This window comes from Oncorhynchus tshawytscha, linkage group LG03 (genome assembly GCF_018296145.1).
Source record: "Oncorhynchus tshawytscha isolate Ot180627B linkage group LG03, Otsh_v2.0, whole genome shotgun sequence".
In the NCBI taxonomy this organism is placed as follows: Eukaryota; Metazoa; Chordata; class Actinopteri; order Salmoniformes; family Salmonidae; genus Oncorhynchus; species Oncorhynchus tshawytscha.
This window is the reverse complement of record NC_056431.1, coordinates 14,070,341-14,086,545: the sequence shown is the minus strand read 5'-3', so window position 1 is coordinate 14,086,545 and position 16,205 is coordinate 14,070,341. Positions and strand designations below refer to the sequence as shown.

Sequence of the window (16,205 nt, the reverse complement as noted above, 5' to 3'; positions counted from 1 at the left end):
TGTGTTCCTGATTTTATAAATCTTGCTAGCAACTGAGGTGGCTGAAATAAACAAAATCCCCTCATTTGAATGGGTGTAGCTCTATTCCTTTTATTTATATCCTAGATAACTCCCTAGTCCTTGCAGAAGACAAACATAATTCATTTCTTTGCCACATTTTTTGCAGTTTTACTTTAGTGCCTTATTGCAAACAGTATGCATGTTTTGGAATATGTTTTATTCTGTACAGGGTTTCCCTATTTTTTCCCTCTGTCATTTAGATTAGTTTTGTGGAGTAAATTCAATGTTGTTGATACATCCTCAGTTTTCTCCTATCACAGCCATTAAACTCTATAAATGTTTTAAAGTCACCCTTGGCATCATGGTGAAATCCCTGAGCAGTTTCCTTCCTCTTCAGCAACTAAGTTGCACCATCCAAAGTGTAATAAATAAGTTCAACATGCTCAAAGGGATATTCAAGGTCTGCTTTTTAAAATGTTTTGCCCTTCTACCAATACTGTAGGTTCCCTTCTTCACAAGGTATTAGAAAGCCTCCCTGGTCTTTGTGGTTGAATCTGTGTTTAAAATTCACTGCTCAAGTGAGGGACCCTACAGATAATTGTATGTGTGGGGTGCAGAGATGAGGTAGTCATTCAAAAATCAGTTTAAACACTATTATTGCACAAAGAGTGAGTCCATGCAACTTATTATGTGACTTGTTAATCAAATGTTACTTCTGAACTTATTTAGGCTTGCCATAACAAAGGCGTTGGATACTTACTGACTCAAGACATTTCAGCTCTTCATTTTTTATTAATTTGTCAATTTGACATTGTGGGCTATTGTGTGTAGGCCAGTGACACAAAATCTCAATTGAATGCTGTGAGAATGCTGTTCATCGACTACAGCTCGGCATTCAACACCATAGTACCCTCCAAGCTCGTCATCAAGCTCGAGACCCTGGGTCTCGACCCCGCCCTGTGCAACTGGGTTCTGGACTTCCTGACGGGCCGCCCCCAGGTGGTGAGGGTAGGCAACAACATCTCCTCCCCGCTGATCCTCAACACTGGGGCCCCACAAGGGTGCGTTCTGAGCCCTCTCCTGTACTCCCTGTTCACCCACGACTGCGTGGCCATGCACGCCTCCAACTCAATCATCAAGTTTGCGGACGACACAACAGTGGTAGGCTTGATTACCAACAACGACGAGACGGCCTACAGGGAGGAGGTGAGGGCCCTCGGAGTGTGGTGTCAGGAAAATAACCTCACACTCAACGTCAACAAAACTAAGGAGATGATTGTGGACTTCAGGAAACAGCAGAGGGAACACCCTCCCCCATCCACATCGATGGAACAGTAGTGGAGAGGGTAGCAAGTTTTAAGTTCCTCGGCATACACATCACAGGCAAACTGAATTGGTCCACTCACACAGACAGCATCGTGAGGAAGGCGCAGCAGCGCCTCTTCAACCTCAGGAGGCTGAAGAAATTCGGCTTGTCACCAAAAGCACTCACAAACTTCTACAGATGCACAATCGAGAGCATCCTGGCGGGCTGTATCACCGCCTGGTATGGCAACTGCACCGCCCTCAACCGTAAGGCTCTCCAGAGGGTAGTGAGGTCTGCACAACGCATCACCGGGGGCAAACTACCTGCCCTCCAGGACACCTACACCACCCGATGCTACAGGAAGGCCAAAAGATCATCAAGGACATCAACCACCCGAGCCACTGCCTGTTCACCCCGCTGTCATCCAGAAGGCGAGGTCAGTACAGGTGCATCAAAGCTGGGACCGAGAGACTGAAAAACAGCTTCTATCTCAAGGCCATCAGACTGTTAAACAGCCACCACTAACATTGAGTGGCTACTGCCAACACACTGTCAATGACACTGACTCTACTCCAGCCACTTTAATAATTGGAATTGATGGGAAATGATGTAAATATATCACTAGCCACTTTAAACAATGCTACCTTATATAATGTTACTTACCCTACATTATTCATCTCATATGCATACGTAGATACTGTACTCTATATCATCGACTGCATCCTTATGTAATACATGTATCACTAGCCACTTTAACTATGCCACTTGGTTTACATACTCATCTCATATGTATATACTGTACTCGATATCATCTACTGTATCTTGCCTATGCTGCTCTGTACCATCACTCATTCATATATCCTTATGTACATATTCTTTATCCCCTTACACTGTGTATAAGACAGTAGTTTTTTTTGGAATTGTTAGTTAGATTACTTGTTCGTTATTACTGCATTGTCGGAACTAGAAGCACAAGCATTTCGCTACACTCACATTAACATCTGCTAACCATGTGTATGTGACAAATAAAATTTGATTTGATTTGATTTGATTTGAATAATGTTACAGCCTAAATAAATTCAGGCTGTAACACAACAAAATTTGAAATAAGTCAAGGGGTGTGAATACTTTCTGAAGGCACTGTATTTATTAATTGAATGGTTCCCCCATCGATCGGGTTTAACGTTTAAAAAACATACTGATGAGCTAGCTATTAAAAAAAATGGATCTTGCTTCTCCCTAAACAGCAGGAAGCAGATTTTACAGTCAACTTTCTTGCCAGTTGTTGACTATGGTGACACCATTTACACAGAATGCAGCAGCCACTAGTCTTAAACCTTTGGATGCGGTTTTATCACAGGTGACAATTCAATTTTAAAAATAAATTAAAAATAATTTACATTTATTTTCTGTAACTTTTACCCCTTTTTCTCCCCAATTTTGTGTTATCCAATTGGTAGTTGCAGTCTTGTCTCATCGCTGCAACTCCCATACGGACTCGGGAGAGGTAAAGGTCGAGAGCCCTGATTCATCCGAAACATGACCCAACCAAGCTGCACTGCTTCTTGACACAATGCCCGCTTAACCCAGAAGCCGGCAGGTAGCCTGGGGCGGCAGGTAGCCCAGCTGACAAGATAAACATCTCTCGTTCTGCCCCTGAACAAGGCAGTTAACCCACTGTTCCTAGGCCATTGAAAATAAGAATTTGTTCTTAACTGACTTGCCTAGTTAAAGGTCAAATAAAAAACCAGCCACACCAATGTGTCAGAGGAAACACTGTACACCTGGCGACCGTGTCAGCGTGCATGTGCCCGGCCCGCCACAGGAGTCGCTAGAGCACGATGGGACAAGAACATCCCTGACGGCCAAACCCTCCTCTAACCCGGACGATGCTGGGTCAATTGTGCTCCGCCCCATGGGTCTCCTGGTTGCAGCCAGCTGGAACAGAGCCTGGACTCGAACCAGGATCTCTTGTGGCACAGCTAACAACAGCGATGCAGTGCCTTAGAACACTGAACCACTCGGGAGGACAGGTGATAGTTTTAATATGCATCACTGTGTCCTGTATCAAATGGTTGGCTGGTCCTCATTAAAGTCCCCTATATCTCATGAGTTACATGTTGGTTAACTCGAGGTTCCTAGTGTCTCCAACAAATCAGGTAAATCCACCTTCAGTTTTAATGCCCACCATTTTTGGAATAACCTGCAGAACTCCCTGTGTCTTGATTCCCTAGTGCCACTAGGGCGGTTTAGGAGTCTAATGCTGAACTTGTTAAATGACAATTGCATTTGTTTTGATTAAATATTAACATTTATTCTGGTTTGTAGTTTTTCTTTATTGTAACCTGTAGTTTTTAATAATTTCTTTATTGGAATGTTTGTGCTTAATTAATTGAATTTGTTGTCCTCAGGGCACCTTCAAAAATGATTCCTGGGCTCATTGGGCTCCCAAACATGGCAGCCATGGCAGACATAGATCTGAGAATTGTGTCATCAGAATAAATAAGCTGTTTGTCCCATCAGCAAGTAATATACATCACATACAGAACCAAATGACTCTGCCTGTCACTCATCCTCTCATCTGTCTTCGATTCATTAACTCCATCGACACATAAAACTGCAGTGCACAGCACTCTAAGAGGTTGGATAAATATTTGATGAATATTTTAAAGGGGCATAAACTCTAAAGAGTGGCTCAATATACATATCACATTAGATTTAAAAGCTATGTTAATATTGATATTATATGACAGCAATCTTTACTGGTTTTTAGTTTTATTCACCAAATGAACATGAACTTTAGCCCTTTATTCTCTACCATGCACTGGAGAGGGGTTATATATTTGTAAATATTCTATATTTTAGGTCTTCCTAATAAGCTTCCTCCTTGGGAATAGAATATACTATTTTTAACATGCTTGTACATGTACATGTTGTGTTGTTACCATGCTGTGTTGTCATGTGATGCTACCTTGCCATGTTGTCTTAAACAACAACATGCCACCTAGACATTGTCAGGAGACATTCAATAAGAGAGAGCACACATATATCCTTTGATTTTCAAAGCTACAGTCCAATATGAATTCCATGTAGTTCCATGTAGAATCCTCTGTGTAAAAGCTTCTACAAGGAACTCAAAAGGGTCCTACCTGGAACCAAAAAGGGTTCTTCAAAGTGTTAGTCTATGGGGACAGCTGAAAAACTCTTTCAGGTTCTAGATAGCACCTTTTTTCCTAAGAGTGTACTGTATGGTAACCTACTGTAGTTGATGCTTGTGATAAGGATTACCCGTGCTGCATTTAGAGCTTTACATGCCAGTGATTGTGAATAAGGCTCTGAATTTAAATAATGTGTTCCACTGCTGATTGGATAAAGCTGAGACGACTGTGTCATACATTGTAACGTCACGGTGATATGATTGCTTTCCTTTGATGTCTTGAAATACTATACGTTCTTGATCCCTGGAAGCCTGGCTGGTAATGTATTTTTTTAATGAAATACAATCTCTCTGCAATTTAGTGCTCACATAGGAGATCAGATATGAGATTTCTGCTCATGAGAGACACGTTTTGCACTTGTTTTCGAACATAACCAGTATTTCCTGCACATAACATTTGTCTGAACCATTTCTCTATCTGTGCCTACCTGGCAGAATGCTTTGGCAGAGTCATTCAGTGGTATGTTGATGAGCTCTTTCTGCTGTGCCAGCTCTCCTTGACACCATCCTTGTCATTTCTGTTCTGTCTTCAGGAAGCATCCATTTTTACTGGGTTGATCGCTTCATCCCCTGACATTAAATATCCTCTCATAAAGTGTGGTACAAGTGGTAAAATACACTCTTAGAAAAAAGGTTTCCAAAAGGGTTCTTTGGCTGTTCCCATAAGAGAAACCTTTTTGATTCCAAGTAGAACCATATTTGGTTCCAGCTAGAACTCTTTTGGAAGTCAAAAAGGTTCTACCTGGAACCAAAAAGGGTTCTTCAAAGGGTTCTCCTATGGGTACAGACGAATAACCTTTTTAGGTTCTAGATAGGACCTTTTTTTCTAAGAGTGTAGTTCAGCCTATCCTACGGGGCATTGCTCGAAGCCACTTCTAGCAGAGAACACTTTATACAGCTTTATAATACAAATACAAACAAAGTTATAGCATATTGCACACACATACCCCTGCCAGCACATACTGTAGCATTCTGAGAACCATATGTTTCTTGAGCTTAGTAAGAGTGTCGTTCTCCGATGGTTATTTTGCATACAACCTTCCCACAACATTCTGGAATGGTGCAGGATAGTTGCTTGGCTTTGGAACATTCTCAGCACACAAGTTATTTTATTGGTATTTCATTACTTCTAAACGTTTCCTAAAAGTTCATTTCATGTCATTTTTGGTAATGTTCTAGAAACGTTCTCCAACTGGTTTGACATTGGGAATGTTCTTAAATTGTTCAGAAATAACATTCTTCTGTGGAATTGTCAATACTTCAGCATAACGTTTTCTACAGGTTTCCTCATGGTTCTATTTAAAGCAATCTACTCAAATTATTCCAAGAAAGTTAAGAAACGAGGTTCTTCTGTGGAAATGTCAATACTTCAGCAGAAAGTTTTCTCCAAGTTTCCTCATGAATATATTTAAAGTAATTTTCTCAGAACATTATGAAAACTTTCCATAAAAACCACAAGAAAACAGTAATAATGTTCAAAGATTATTTAAAAACATACATTCCATTTTCAGCATCAACAAAACTCTCTCTATCCTCTATCTTGTTAAGTGTGTTCAGGTGTGTTGGCCATACCCACTAATTGGTCACACCTAATCTTAATGAGTGCTGGTTTCCTTTGAAATTGGGTCTGTTTGAACAGAATACAATGTACGAGTTAAAAAACATTGCATGCTAACTCCATCCTTGTGGTGCAGTGGATTCATTCCATGAATAGAGAACAGATGATCATAGGTTAAATCTCACTGACGTCGTGCCACAATAAAAAATAAAAGTGTTTGCATGATTAATGCCTGTCAAATTAATTTGTGTCCTATCTGTGCTTGGAGTTCAAAACAGTTAACCTAAGCTAACAGTCTTATTGAAACATTTAGTAAAGGATTTAAGGATGTTATTTAAAAACCTCTAAATAACCTATAATTTTCAATCTCAGAACATTAATAAAACCTCCCTGGATAACTTTCAGAGAACCATAGTAAAATGTTCTCAGAACCTCCCTGCAACCTAAAAATTAATGTTCCCAGAACAGGTGTAATGTTCACTTCCATCTCAGAACATTTAAAAAACGTTTTGTTTTACCGATCAGGAAACTTATGACTTAGTTCTCAGAACCAATGGGAAACCAAAAACGTACATTCCCACAACTTCCAAGGAACCAAATGTGCTAGCTGGGATACACATTCTGTAGTCAAAATATTTGATTAAACTCAATCTTGAACATTGATAAGGGATTTCTAATTAAAATGTGAGGTGAATGGGCAAATGAAGCACTAACATTACATTACATTTCTACACATCCACAGGGCAGCTCCATGAAATCAGGCGGTAATTGGGATAGCATGGGAGAAACCATGAAAACCCATTTCCTGTTGTCCTTATCTGTTCTGTATTGGGTAGATGAAGCAGGTTAACAGGGAAACATATCCGCTGCCAGCAGCATGTTTATATCACAGAGGCCATCGCAGGGCACCAACATCTGTCTGTCTACAGGGCATTCCCAGGGATGGATGGGCAGGTGTTCATATCTCCCACCCCACTGGCTTGACTTCATTCATTTGATCCTGTATTCACCTCAGTCTGATACATTGGCTCACAGTGTCATACTGGATAGGCAGAAGGCAGAAGGGAGTCTGATCTCGCACTTCTCCTAGGATGAAATGTGAAGTAAATGTTCCAATGCTTCAGTGTTTGCATCTACAACACATTGATTTATTTTTTTTATTAAGGTCACATATGTTATGAAGCTAGTAGATCTTTGGTGATTTGTCTTATTCTGGTCCCCATGATAGGAGGGAGTCAAGGCCAAAGAGGATTGGCTGATACTTAGTGCCTGTGTTGTACCTGGAGACTGAATCATCTTCAGAGGGTTAAGGGGCAGAGGCTATACCACCTATTTCAAGTCAATCTGAGTAGTTCAAATTACATGAACACTGCTCAATAAACATGAATATCTTTTTTAAAGCATTAAGTTAAATGTGCCATTATTTACATACCTTACATGTGTTGAGTACTCCTGTCAATAGTGCTCTCTCTCTCTGATATGTACTTTATGTCACGCCCTGATCTGTTTCACCTGTCTTTGTGCTTGACCCTATAGCCCCCTCCAGGTGTCGCCCATCTTCCCCACTTATCCCCTGCTGGGTATTTATACCTGTGTTTTCTGTCTGTCTATGCCAGTTCGTCCTGTTTGTTCAAGCCTACCAGCGTTTTATGTATCAGCTCCTGCTTTCTCCAGTCTCTCTTTTCTCACCCTCCTAGTTTTGACCCCTGCCTGTCCTGACTCTGAGTCCACCTGCCTGATCACTCTGCCTGACCTGGGCCTGCCTGTGGTCCTGTACCTTTGCCACTACTCTGGATTACCGACCTCTGCCTGACCTGGGCCTGCCTGCCTTCGGCCCTGTACCTTTGCCCCACTAATCTGGATTATCGACCTCTGCCTGCCTTGACCTGTCGTTTGTCTGCCCCTGTTGTTGCAATAAACATTGTTACTTCAACACAGTCTGCACTTGGGTCTTACCTGAAACCTGATACTTTAATGTTTTTCCTTTATTTAACCAGGTAAGTCATAATATTCTAATACATTTCTACCTAGCACTACCCAACACGAAAATTATGTTGTAAAATATGATGTCATCCAGGCTATTCAATGTGCAGTTCAATCTCTTTTCCCGTATCTCACAACAATGAGACATGAAACTGAAAATGTCTGAGTGATGGTAATGTTGGTTTGTTTGTGTGTTATGTATAAGGTTGTAGAAAATCATTTCCTCCTCAGAGGACAAACTATTGTATTACTTTCTATTCTATATTATTTCATTTCCATCCAGCCAAGGCCAGTTGATTAATATGGTTTATTCAAGAACATCTCAGTGCAATTTGTATTAATTAAACCCTTATCATTCCCTTGGTCCTGGCTCTCTGTGAACACTGCATGCTAGCAGACTGCCTGGCTGCCATTCTCATTAGATCCAGCACAGTCAATTACAGGGTGTTAGTAGAGCTAAGAGCTGACCCCACCAGAGCCGGAGGGATCACCATGGCAACCAGGTAGACCAGACTGTAGCCAGCTAATGATGGAAAGGACCCACACCGACTTCTGACAATCAACCTTGTTAAAGTAAATTAGTAGTAGATTGTATGACTGAAATGTCTATTGTTTTTCGATGAGATTAATTCAATCATTGATTGTGATGTGGATTAGTGCCTGTTTACGTGTCTGCATGTGTAATGTTGGCATATGTGTTGTGTATGTTTTGCAAAGTGTAGTGGGTCTTAATTGCATGACAAGCAGCAGCCCCAAGGCAATAAACATGTCCACTTCATGTAATGGACAACACATACTACAGTAGTGCTATACATGTCTGTCAAGTATCGTCTTCGGTTATCATGGGTTATTCAGTTCAGATCAATATTAATAGGCCTGCTGATAATATTCATAGTCTCTCTGACTGTGTCATATGATATCAAATCAAAATGTTTTTGTCACATGCTTCGTAACCAACAGGTGGAGACTAACAGTGAAATGCTTAGTTACTGGCCCTTCCCAACAATGACAAATAATAATAGAAAGATAACACGAGGAATGAATCACAACGAGTAACGATAACTTGGTTAAATACACAGGGTACCAGCACTGAGTCCATGTGCAGGGGTACGGGGTACTGTAGATATGTGTAGGTAGGGGTTAGGTCACTAGGCAACAGGATAGATAAAAAGCAGTAGCAGCAGTGTATGTGATGAGTCAAAAGAGTTAGGGCAAAGGGAGTCAAAGAAGATAGTCTGGGTAGCTATTTGGTTGACTATTTAGCAGTCGTATGGCTTGGGGGTAGAAGCTGTTCAGGGTCCTGTTTGTTCCAGACTTGGTGAATTGGTACCACTTGCAAGTGCAGTAGCAGAGAGAAGAGTCTATGACCTAGGTGGCTGGAGTCTTTTGATGGCCTTCCTCTGACACCACCTGGTATAGAGGTCCTGGATGGATATTCCTATACTCTTATGTTCAGCATTATGGTATACACTTCTGGTTGTCTACAGCATTAATAACAGCAACAGACAGACAGCCAGTAGCCCAGTGACACAGCAATGTTGTTGTGCTACTGCTCTGAGTAACTAACTCACTGACATCTTTGAGACAGCTTTGTGGTTTTGATAGTGACAGAACAGTCCTCTGCTGTGTCCCAGAAGGAAAGCTGCCAAGCTGCCAACACACTAGGGCCTGGCTGTCCATGGCATGCACCATCCTGCCCCCTTTCCTCGTGCCTCCATCTCTCCCTCCATCCATCACTAGAACCCCTGTTTTTTTCTCTGAATTGAGAACCACTGACTGTCTGCTCTATAGCCCTTCACACAGACACATCAGCTCTCCTGTCTCATAGTCTGATAAATGTATAGGTCGCTACTGCATTGGTATGATGAACAACTGAAGTGTTGTCATTTCCCCTCCTATCCAATCCGCTTCGTCACAACCAATTTGCAATATCGCTCTCCTCCAACGCCTCGATGCATCCCTCCCGTTGTTATAGAGTAGGTTTGTGTCGGTGTTGGTTTGATCCGATCCTCCCCTGCTCTTCTTCGTGATGGTAGTTTCTATAACGAGAGGGTCAAATTACTCCGCATGTCTCAACTGTTCCCACTTTCTGCTATGATGCTGCACGCTTGCAGAAAAATTAAGACTGAATTCTGTTTCACACCGACTGAGAATGTTTGTAAACAACTGAACCCAGGTCATTGCACGAGATCCCTTCTGAAAGTAAGTAACGGTTTTATTGTGGGACTGACGTTTAGGCTATCGCGTGTGATGTTTTTGAAACGATGCACGCACCGGCTTATATTTTGAAGAGTTAGATTTTATACATGGAAATATATGTATTCCCGCAAGTAATGTATATTCATGCATTGACATGTTGTTCACTAATAAACATGTTATATACAACCCCTCGCAAAGCTTTGAGAAAACAGCCGAAACGATGCTTCAGCAGAACAGTGTACGCACGCAAATACCTGCATTACCAGTTAAAAGAGTAACTAACAGTCTTGACATTGAACATTGAACCACCACATTTGGTACACTAAAAATATCTATTTAATACGTGTATTCTTCAAAATGCGCGCGGTATCAAATTGTTCGATGAGCGAGGCTGTCATTGTTTTTGAAGATATTATAGTTTATGCTATAGCCTGTACAGTAGCCATACTAGTACTGTATATAATTGTCCAGCAGCCTCAAAGTAGGCTAGTTTTTTAAGTATAAGCTGTAAAAAGGATGACACAGGAACAGGGACATAATAATAACATTATACATGTTACTACACACGTACATGTGACACGTGAACATGTGATTGTATTACAATGGTAACATAATGTGCAATGATGCAATCCCCCTATTATTTTAATGTTAGTTCAATAATTCATGGTGGGAGACTGGATAGAAAGTTATCTCTGGAATGCATTCGGTGGGGAATGGAATGAATGATGCCTGCCTGCATACACATTACTCATCACTGTCTGGCTGTCTGCCTGTCTGTCTGTCTGCCTTAAACACTAATTCGCCCTAACTATAGCCATCTGGCCTGCCACTCTTTATAGAGATAATATCTATCCACAGCAATCGGGCTGCATAATGCATCAAGGTAGCCAACGGCTGAACATGTGACATGCATGGAACTTGCACAGTATGTGTTTGTTTCAGTCATTGGTTATTTCTTTTCAACATGCACCCCATGCCATGGCATTGCCCCGGTTCCACTAAGGAACTCAAGACTCACGGTCAAGACAAGCACCACAAGGGCAGACAGACCTTGGTCACAGTCACACTTCAATTGGATATTCTCTATAGATCAGGGATGTCAAACTCATTCCATGGAGGGCCTAGTGTCTGCTGGTTTTTGGTTATTCCTTTCAATTAAGACCTAGACAACCAGGTGAGGGGAATTCCTTACTAATCAGTGACCTTAATTCATCAATCAAGGACAAGGGTGGAGCGGAAACCCTCAGACACTTGGCCCTCAGTGGGATGAGTTTGACACGTGCTATAGATGATCTTTAGTTGGGCTACTCAAACTGTCAACAAACTACTGCAACTCTTGATACACAACAATTTGCCACTGTAGAGTTACGGTTAGTGGATAGTTGAATTAGGGGTCTGTAACAGTGTGAGGGGAGAAGGAGAGAAAAGGAATACACACTCAGGATACCTGTATCTGTAACAATGTGAGGGGAGAAGGAGAGAAAAGGAATACACACTCAGGATACCTGTATCTGTAACAGTGTGAGGGGAGAAGGAGAGAAAAGGAATACACACTCAGGATACCTGTATCTGTAACAGTGTGAGGGGAGAAGGAGAGAAAAGGAATACACACTCAGGATACCTGTATCTGTAACAGTGTGAGGGGAGAAGGAGAGAAAAGGAACACACACTCAGGATACCTGTATCTGTAACAGTGTGAGGGGAGAAGGAGAGAAAAGGAATACACACTCAGGATACCTGTATCTGTAACAGTGTGAGGGGAGAAGGAGAGAAAAGGAATACACACTCAGGATACCTGTATCTGTAACAGTGTGAGGGGAGAAGGAGAGAAAAGGAATAAATCAAATCAAATCAAATCAAATTTTATTTGTCACATACACATGGTTAGCAGATGTTAATGCGAGTGTAGCGAAATGCTTGTGCTTCTAGTTCCGACAATGCAGTAATAACGAACAAGTAATCTAACTAACAATTCCAAAAAAAAAAAAACTACTGTCTTATACACAGTGTAAGGGGATAAAGAATATGTACATAAGGATATATGAATGAGTGATGGTACAGAGCAGCATAGGCAAGATACAGTAGATGATATCGAGTACAGTATATACATATGATATGAGTATGTAAACCAAGTGGCATAGTTAAAGTGGCTAGTGATACATGTATTACATAAGGATGCAGTCGATGATATAGAGTACAGTATCTACGTATGCATATGAGATGAATAATGTAGGGTAAGTAACATTATATAAGGTAGCATTGTTTAAAGTGGCTAGTGATATATTTACATCATTTCCCATCAATTCCCATTATTAAAGTGGCTGGAGTAGAGTCAGTGTCATTGACAGTGTGTTGGCAGTAGCCACTCAGTGTTAGTGGTGGCTGTTTAACAGTCTGATGGCCTTGAGATAGAAGCTGTTTTTCAGTCTCTCGGTCCCAGCTTTGATGCACCTGTACTGACCTCGGCTTCTGGATGACAGCGGGGTGAACAGGCAGTGGCTCAGGTGGTTGATGTCCTTGATGATCTTTATGGCCTTCCTGTAGCATCGGGTGGTGTAGGTGTCCTGGAGGGCAGGTAGTTTGCCCCCGGTGATGCGTTGTGCAGACCTCACTACCCTCTGGAGAGCCTTACGGTTGAGGGCGGTGCAGTTGCCATACCAGGCGGTGATACAGCCCGCCAGGATGCTCTCGATTGTGCATCTGTAGAAGTTTGTGAGTGCTTTTGGTGACAAGCCGAATTTCTTCAGCCTCCTGAGGTTGAAGAGGCGCTGCTGCGCCTTCCTCACGATGCTGTCTGTGTGAGTGGACCAATTCAGTTTGTCTGTGATGTGTATGCCGAGGAACTTAAAACTTGCTACCCTCTCCACTACTGTTCCATCGATGTGGATGGGGGGGTGTTCCCTCTACTGTTTCCTGAAGTCCACAATCATCTCCTTAGTTTTGTTGACGTTGAGTGTGAGGTTATTTTCCTGACACCACACTCCGAGGGCCCTCACCTCCTCCCTGTAGGCCGTCTCGTCGTTGTTGGTAATCAAGCCTACCACTGTTGTGTCGTCCGCAAACTTGATGATTGAGTTGGAGGCGTGCATGGCCACGCAGTCGTGGGTGAACAGGGAGTACAGGAGAGGGCTCAGAACGCACCCTTGTGGGGCCCCAGTGTTGAGGATCAGCGGGGAGGAGATGTTGTTGCCTACCCTCACCACCTGGGGGTGGCCCGTCAGGAAGTCCAGAACCCAGTTGCACAGGGCGGGGTCGAGACCCAGGGTCTCGAGCTTGATGACGAGCTTGGAGGGTACTATGGTGTTGAATGCCGAGCTGTAGTCGATGAACAGCATTCTCACATAGGTATTCCTCTTGTCCAGATGGGTTAGGGCAGTGTGCAGTGTGGTTGAGATTGCATCGTCTGTGGACCTATTTGGGCGGTAAGCAAATTGGAGTGGGTCTAGGGTGTCAGGTAGGGTGGAGGTGATATGGTCCTTGACTAGTCTCTCAAAGCACTTCATGATGACGGATGTGAGTGCTACGGGGCGGTAGTCGTTTAGCTCAGTTACCTTAGCTTTCTTGGGAACAGGAACAATGGTGGCCCTCTTGAAGCATGTGGGAACAGCAGACTGGTATAGGGATTGATTGAATATGTCCGTAAACACACCGGCCAGCTGGCCTGCGCATGCTCTGAGGGCGCGGCTGGGGATGCCATCTGGGCCTGCAGCCTTGCGAGGGTTAACACGTTTAAATGTCTTACTCACTTCGGCTGCAGTGAAGGAGAGACCGCATGTTTTCTTTGCAGGCCGTGTCAGTGGCACTGTATTGTCCTCAAAGCGGGCAAAAAAGTTATTTAGTCTGCCTGGGAGCAAGACATCCTGGTCCGTGACTGGGCTGGGTTTCTTCCTGTAGTCCGTGATTGACTGTAGACCCTGCCACATGCCTCTTGTGTCTGAGCCATTGAATTGAGATTCTACTTTGTCTCTGTACTGGCGCTTAGCTTGTTTGATAGCCTTGCGGAGGGAATAGCTGCACTGTTTGTATTCAGCCATGTTACCAGACACCTTGCCCTGATTAAAAGCAGTGGTTCGTGCCTTCAGTTTCACACAAATGCTGCCATCAATCCAAGGTTTCTGGTTAGGGAATGTTTTAATCGTTGCTATGGGAACGACATCTTCAACGCACGTTCTAATGAACTCGCACACCGAATCAGCGTATTCGTCAATGTTGTTGTCTGCCGCAATACGAAACATCTCCCAGTCCACGTGATGGAAGCAGTCTTGGAGTGTGGAGTCAGCTTGGTCGGACCAGCGTTGGACAGACCTCAGCGTGGGAGCCTCTTGTTTTAGTTTCTGTCTGTAGGCAGGGATCAACAAAATGGAGTCGTGGTCAGCTTTTCCGAAAGGGGGCGGGGCAGGGCCTTATATGCGTCGCGGAAGTTAGAGTAACAATGATCCAGGGTCTTTCCACCCCTGGTTGCGCAATCGATATGCTGATAAAATTTAGGGAGTCTTGTTTTCAGATTAGCCTTGTTAAAATCCCCAGCTACAATGAATGCAGCCTCCGGATAAATCGTTTCCAGTTTGCAGAGAGTTAAATAAAGTTCGTTCAGAGCCATCGATGTGTCTGCTTGGGGGGGGATATATACGGCTGTGATTATAATCGAAGAGAATTCTCTTGGTAGATAATGCGGTCTACATTTGATTGTGAGGAATTCTAAATCAGGTGAACAGAAGGATTTGAGTTCCTGTATGTTTCTGTCATCACACCATGTCACGTTAGTCATAAGGCATACGCCCCCGCCCCTCTTCTTACCAGAAAGATGTTTGTTTCTGTCGGCGCGATGCGTGGAGAAACCAGCTGGCTGCACCGCTTCGGATTGCGTCTCTCCAGTTAGCCATGTTTCCGTGAAGCAGAGAACGTTGCAGTCTCTGATGTCCCTCTGGAATGCTACCCTTGCTCGGATTTCATCAACCTTGTTGTCAAGAGACTGGACATTGGCGAGAAGAATGCTAGGGAGTGGTGCACGGTGTGCCCGTCTCCGGAGTCTGACCAGAAGACCGCTTCGTTTCCCTCTTTTTCTGAGTCGTTTTTCCGGGTCGCTGCATGTAATCCACTCCGTTACACTGGTTGTAAGGCAGAACACAGGATCCGCATCGCGAAAAACATATTCTTGGTCGTACTGATGGTGAGTTGACGCTGATCTTATATTCAGTAGTTCTTCTCGGCTGTATGTAATGAAACCTAAGATGACCTGGGGTACTAGTGTAAGAAATAACACGTAAAAAAACAAAAAACTGCATAGTTTCCTAGGAACGCGAAGCGAGGCGGCCATCTCTGTCGGCGCCGGAAACCAGTGAGTAGGAATACACACTCAGGATACCTGTATCTGTAACAGTGTGAGGGGAGAAGGAGAGAAAAGGAATACACACTCAGGATACCTGTATCTGTAACAGTGTGAGGGGAGAAGGAGAGAAAAGGAATACACACTCAGGATACCTGTATCTGTAACAGTGTGAGGGGAGAAGGAGAGAAAAGGAATACACACTCAGGATACCTGTATCTGTAACAGTGTTATTTCTATGCTTCCTCTTCTTAGGTTTTGTTTTTGTGTCATTTACTTTCAGTTTTGTACACCAGCTGAAAATACAATGATTCTCTACACTATGTTTGCTTGTTTTGTCACATAAACTGAAATTAGGCGAACCATTAGAATGTCTGCAACCAGAAAATGGGGGAGCTTTTTCTGCATAGTGCATCTTCAACTCTAAAACCAATTCCTCTTGACCTCAAATGGATAATTGACTTCAGCTCATGCAATTCCAATTGGAAGATGTTGAGATCTAATCATGTTTGAGTAAACAATACAAGTAATTTCAGACACGGGTATAATGTAAGAGTAAGTAATTGTATGAGGCTAACACACCTTCCATCCTGAGTCACGAGTCAATGTGCTGTGA

General features: G+C 42.9%; 1 protein-coding gene across 2 annotated transcripts in view; it reads left to right on the top strand.

The window, feature by feature from the left end:
* Positions 1–10,133: 10,133 nt before the first annotated feature.
* The window catches only part of LOC112227569 (oxidation resistance protein 1), a 194,618-nt gene continuing 188,546 nt past the window's right edge, over positions 10,134–16,205 (top strand). For both annotated transcript variants that reach the window (XM_042310236.1, XM_042310229.1), the window contains exon 1: positions 10,134–10,266. The gene's annotated coding sequence lies outside the window, so the exon portion shown is untranslated. The remainder of the gene's footprint in view (positions 10,267–16,205) is intronic.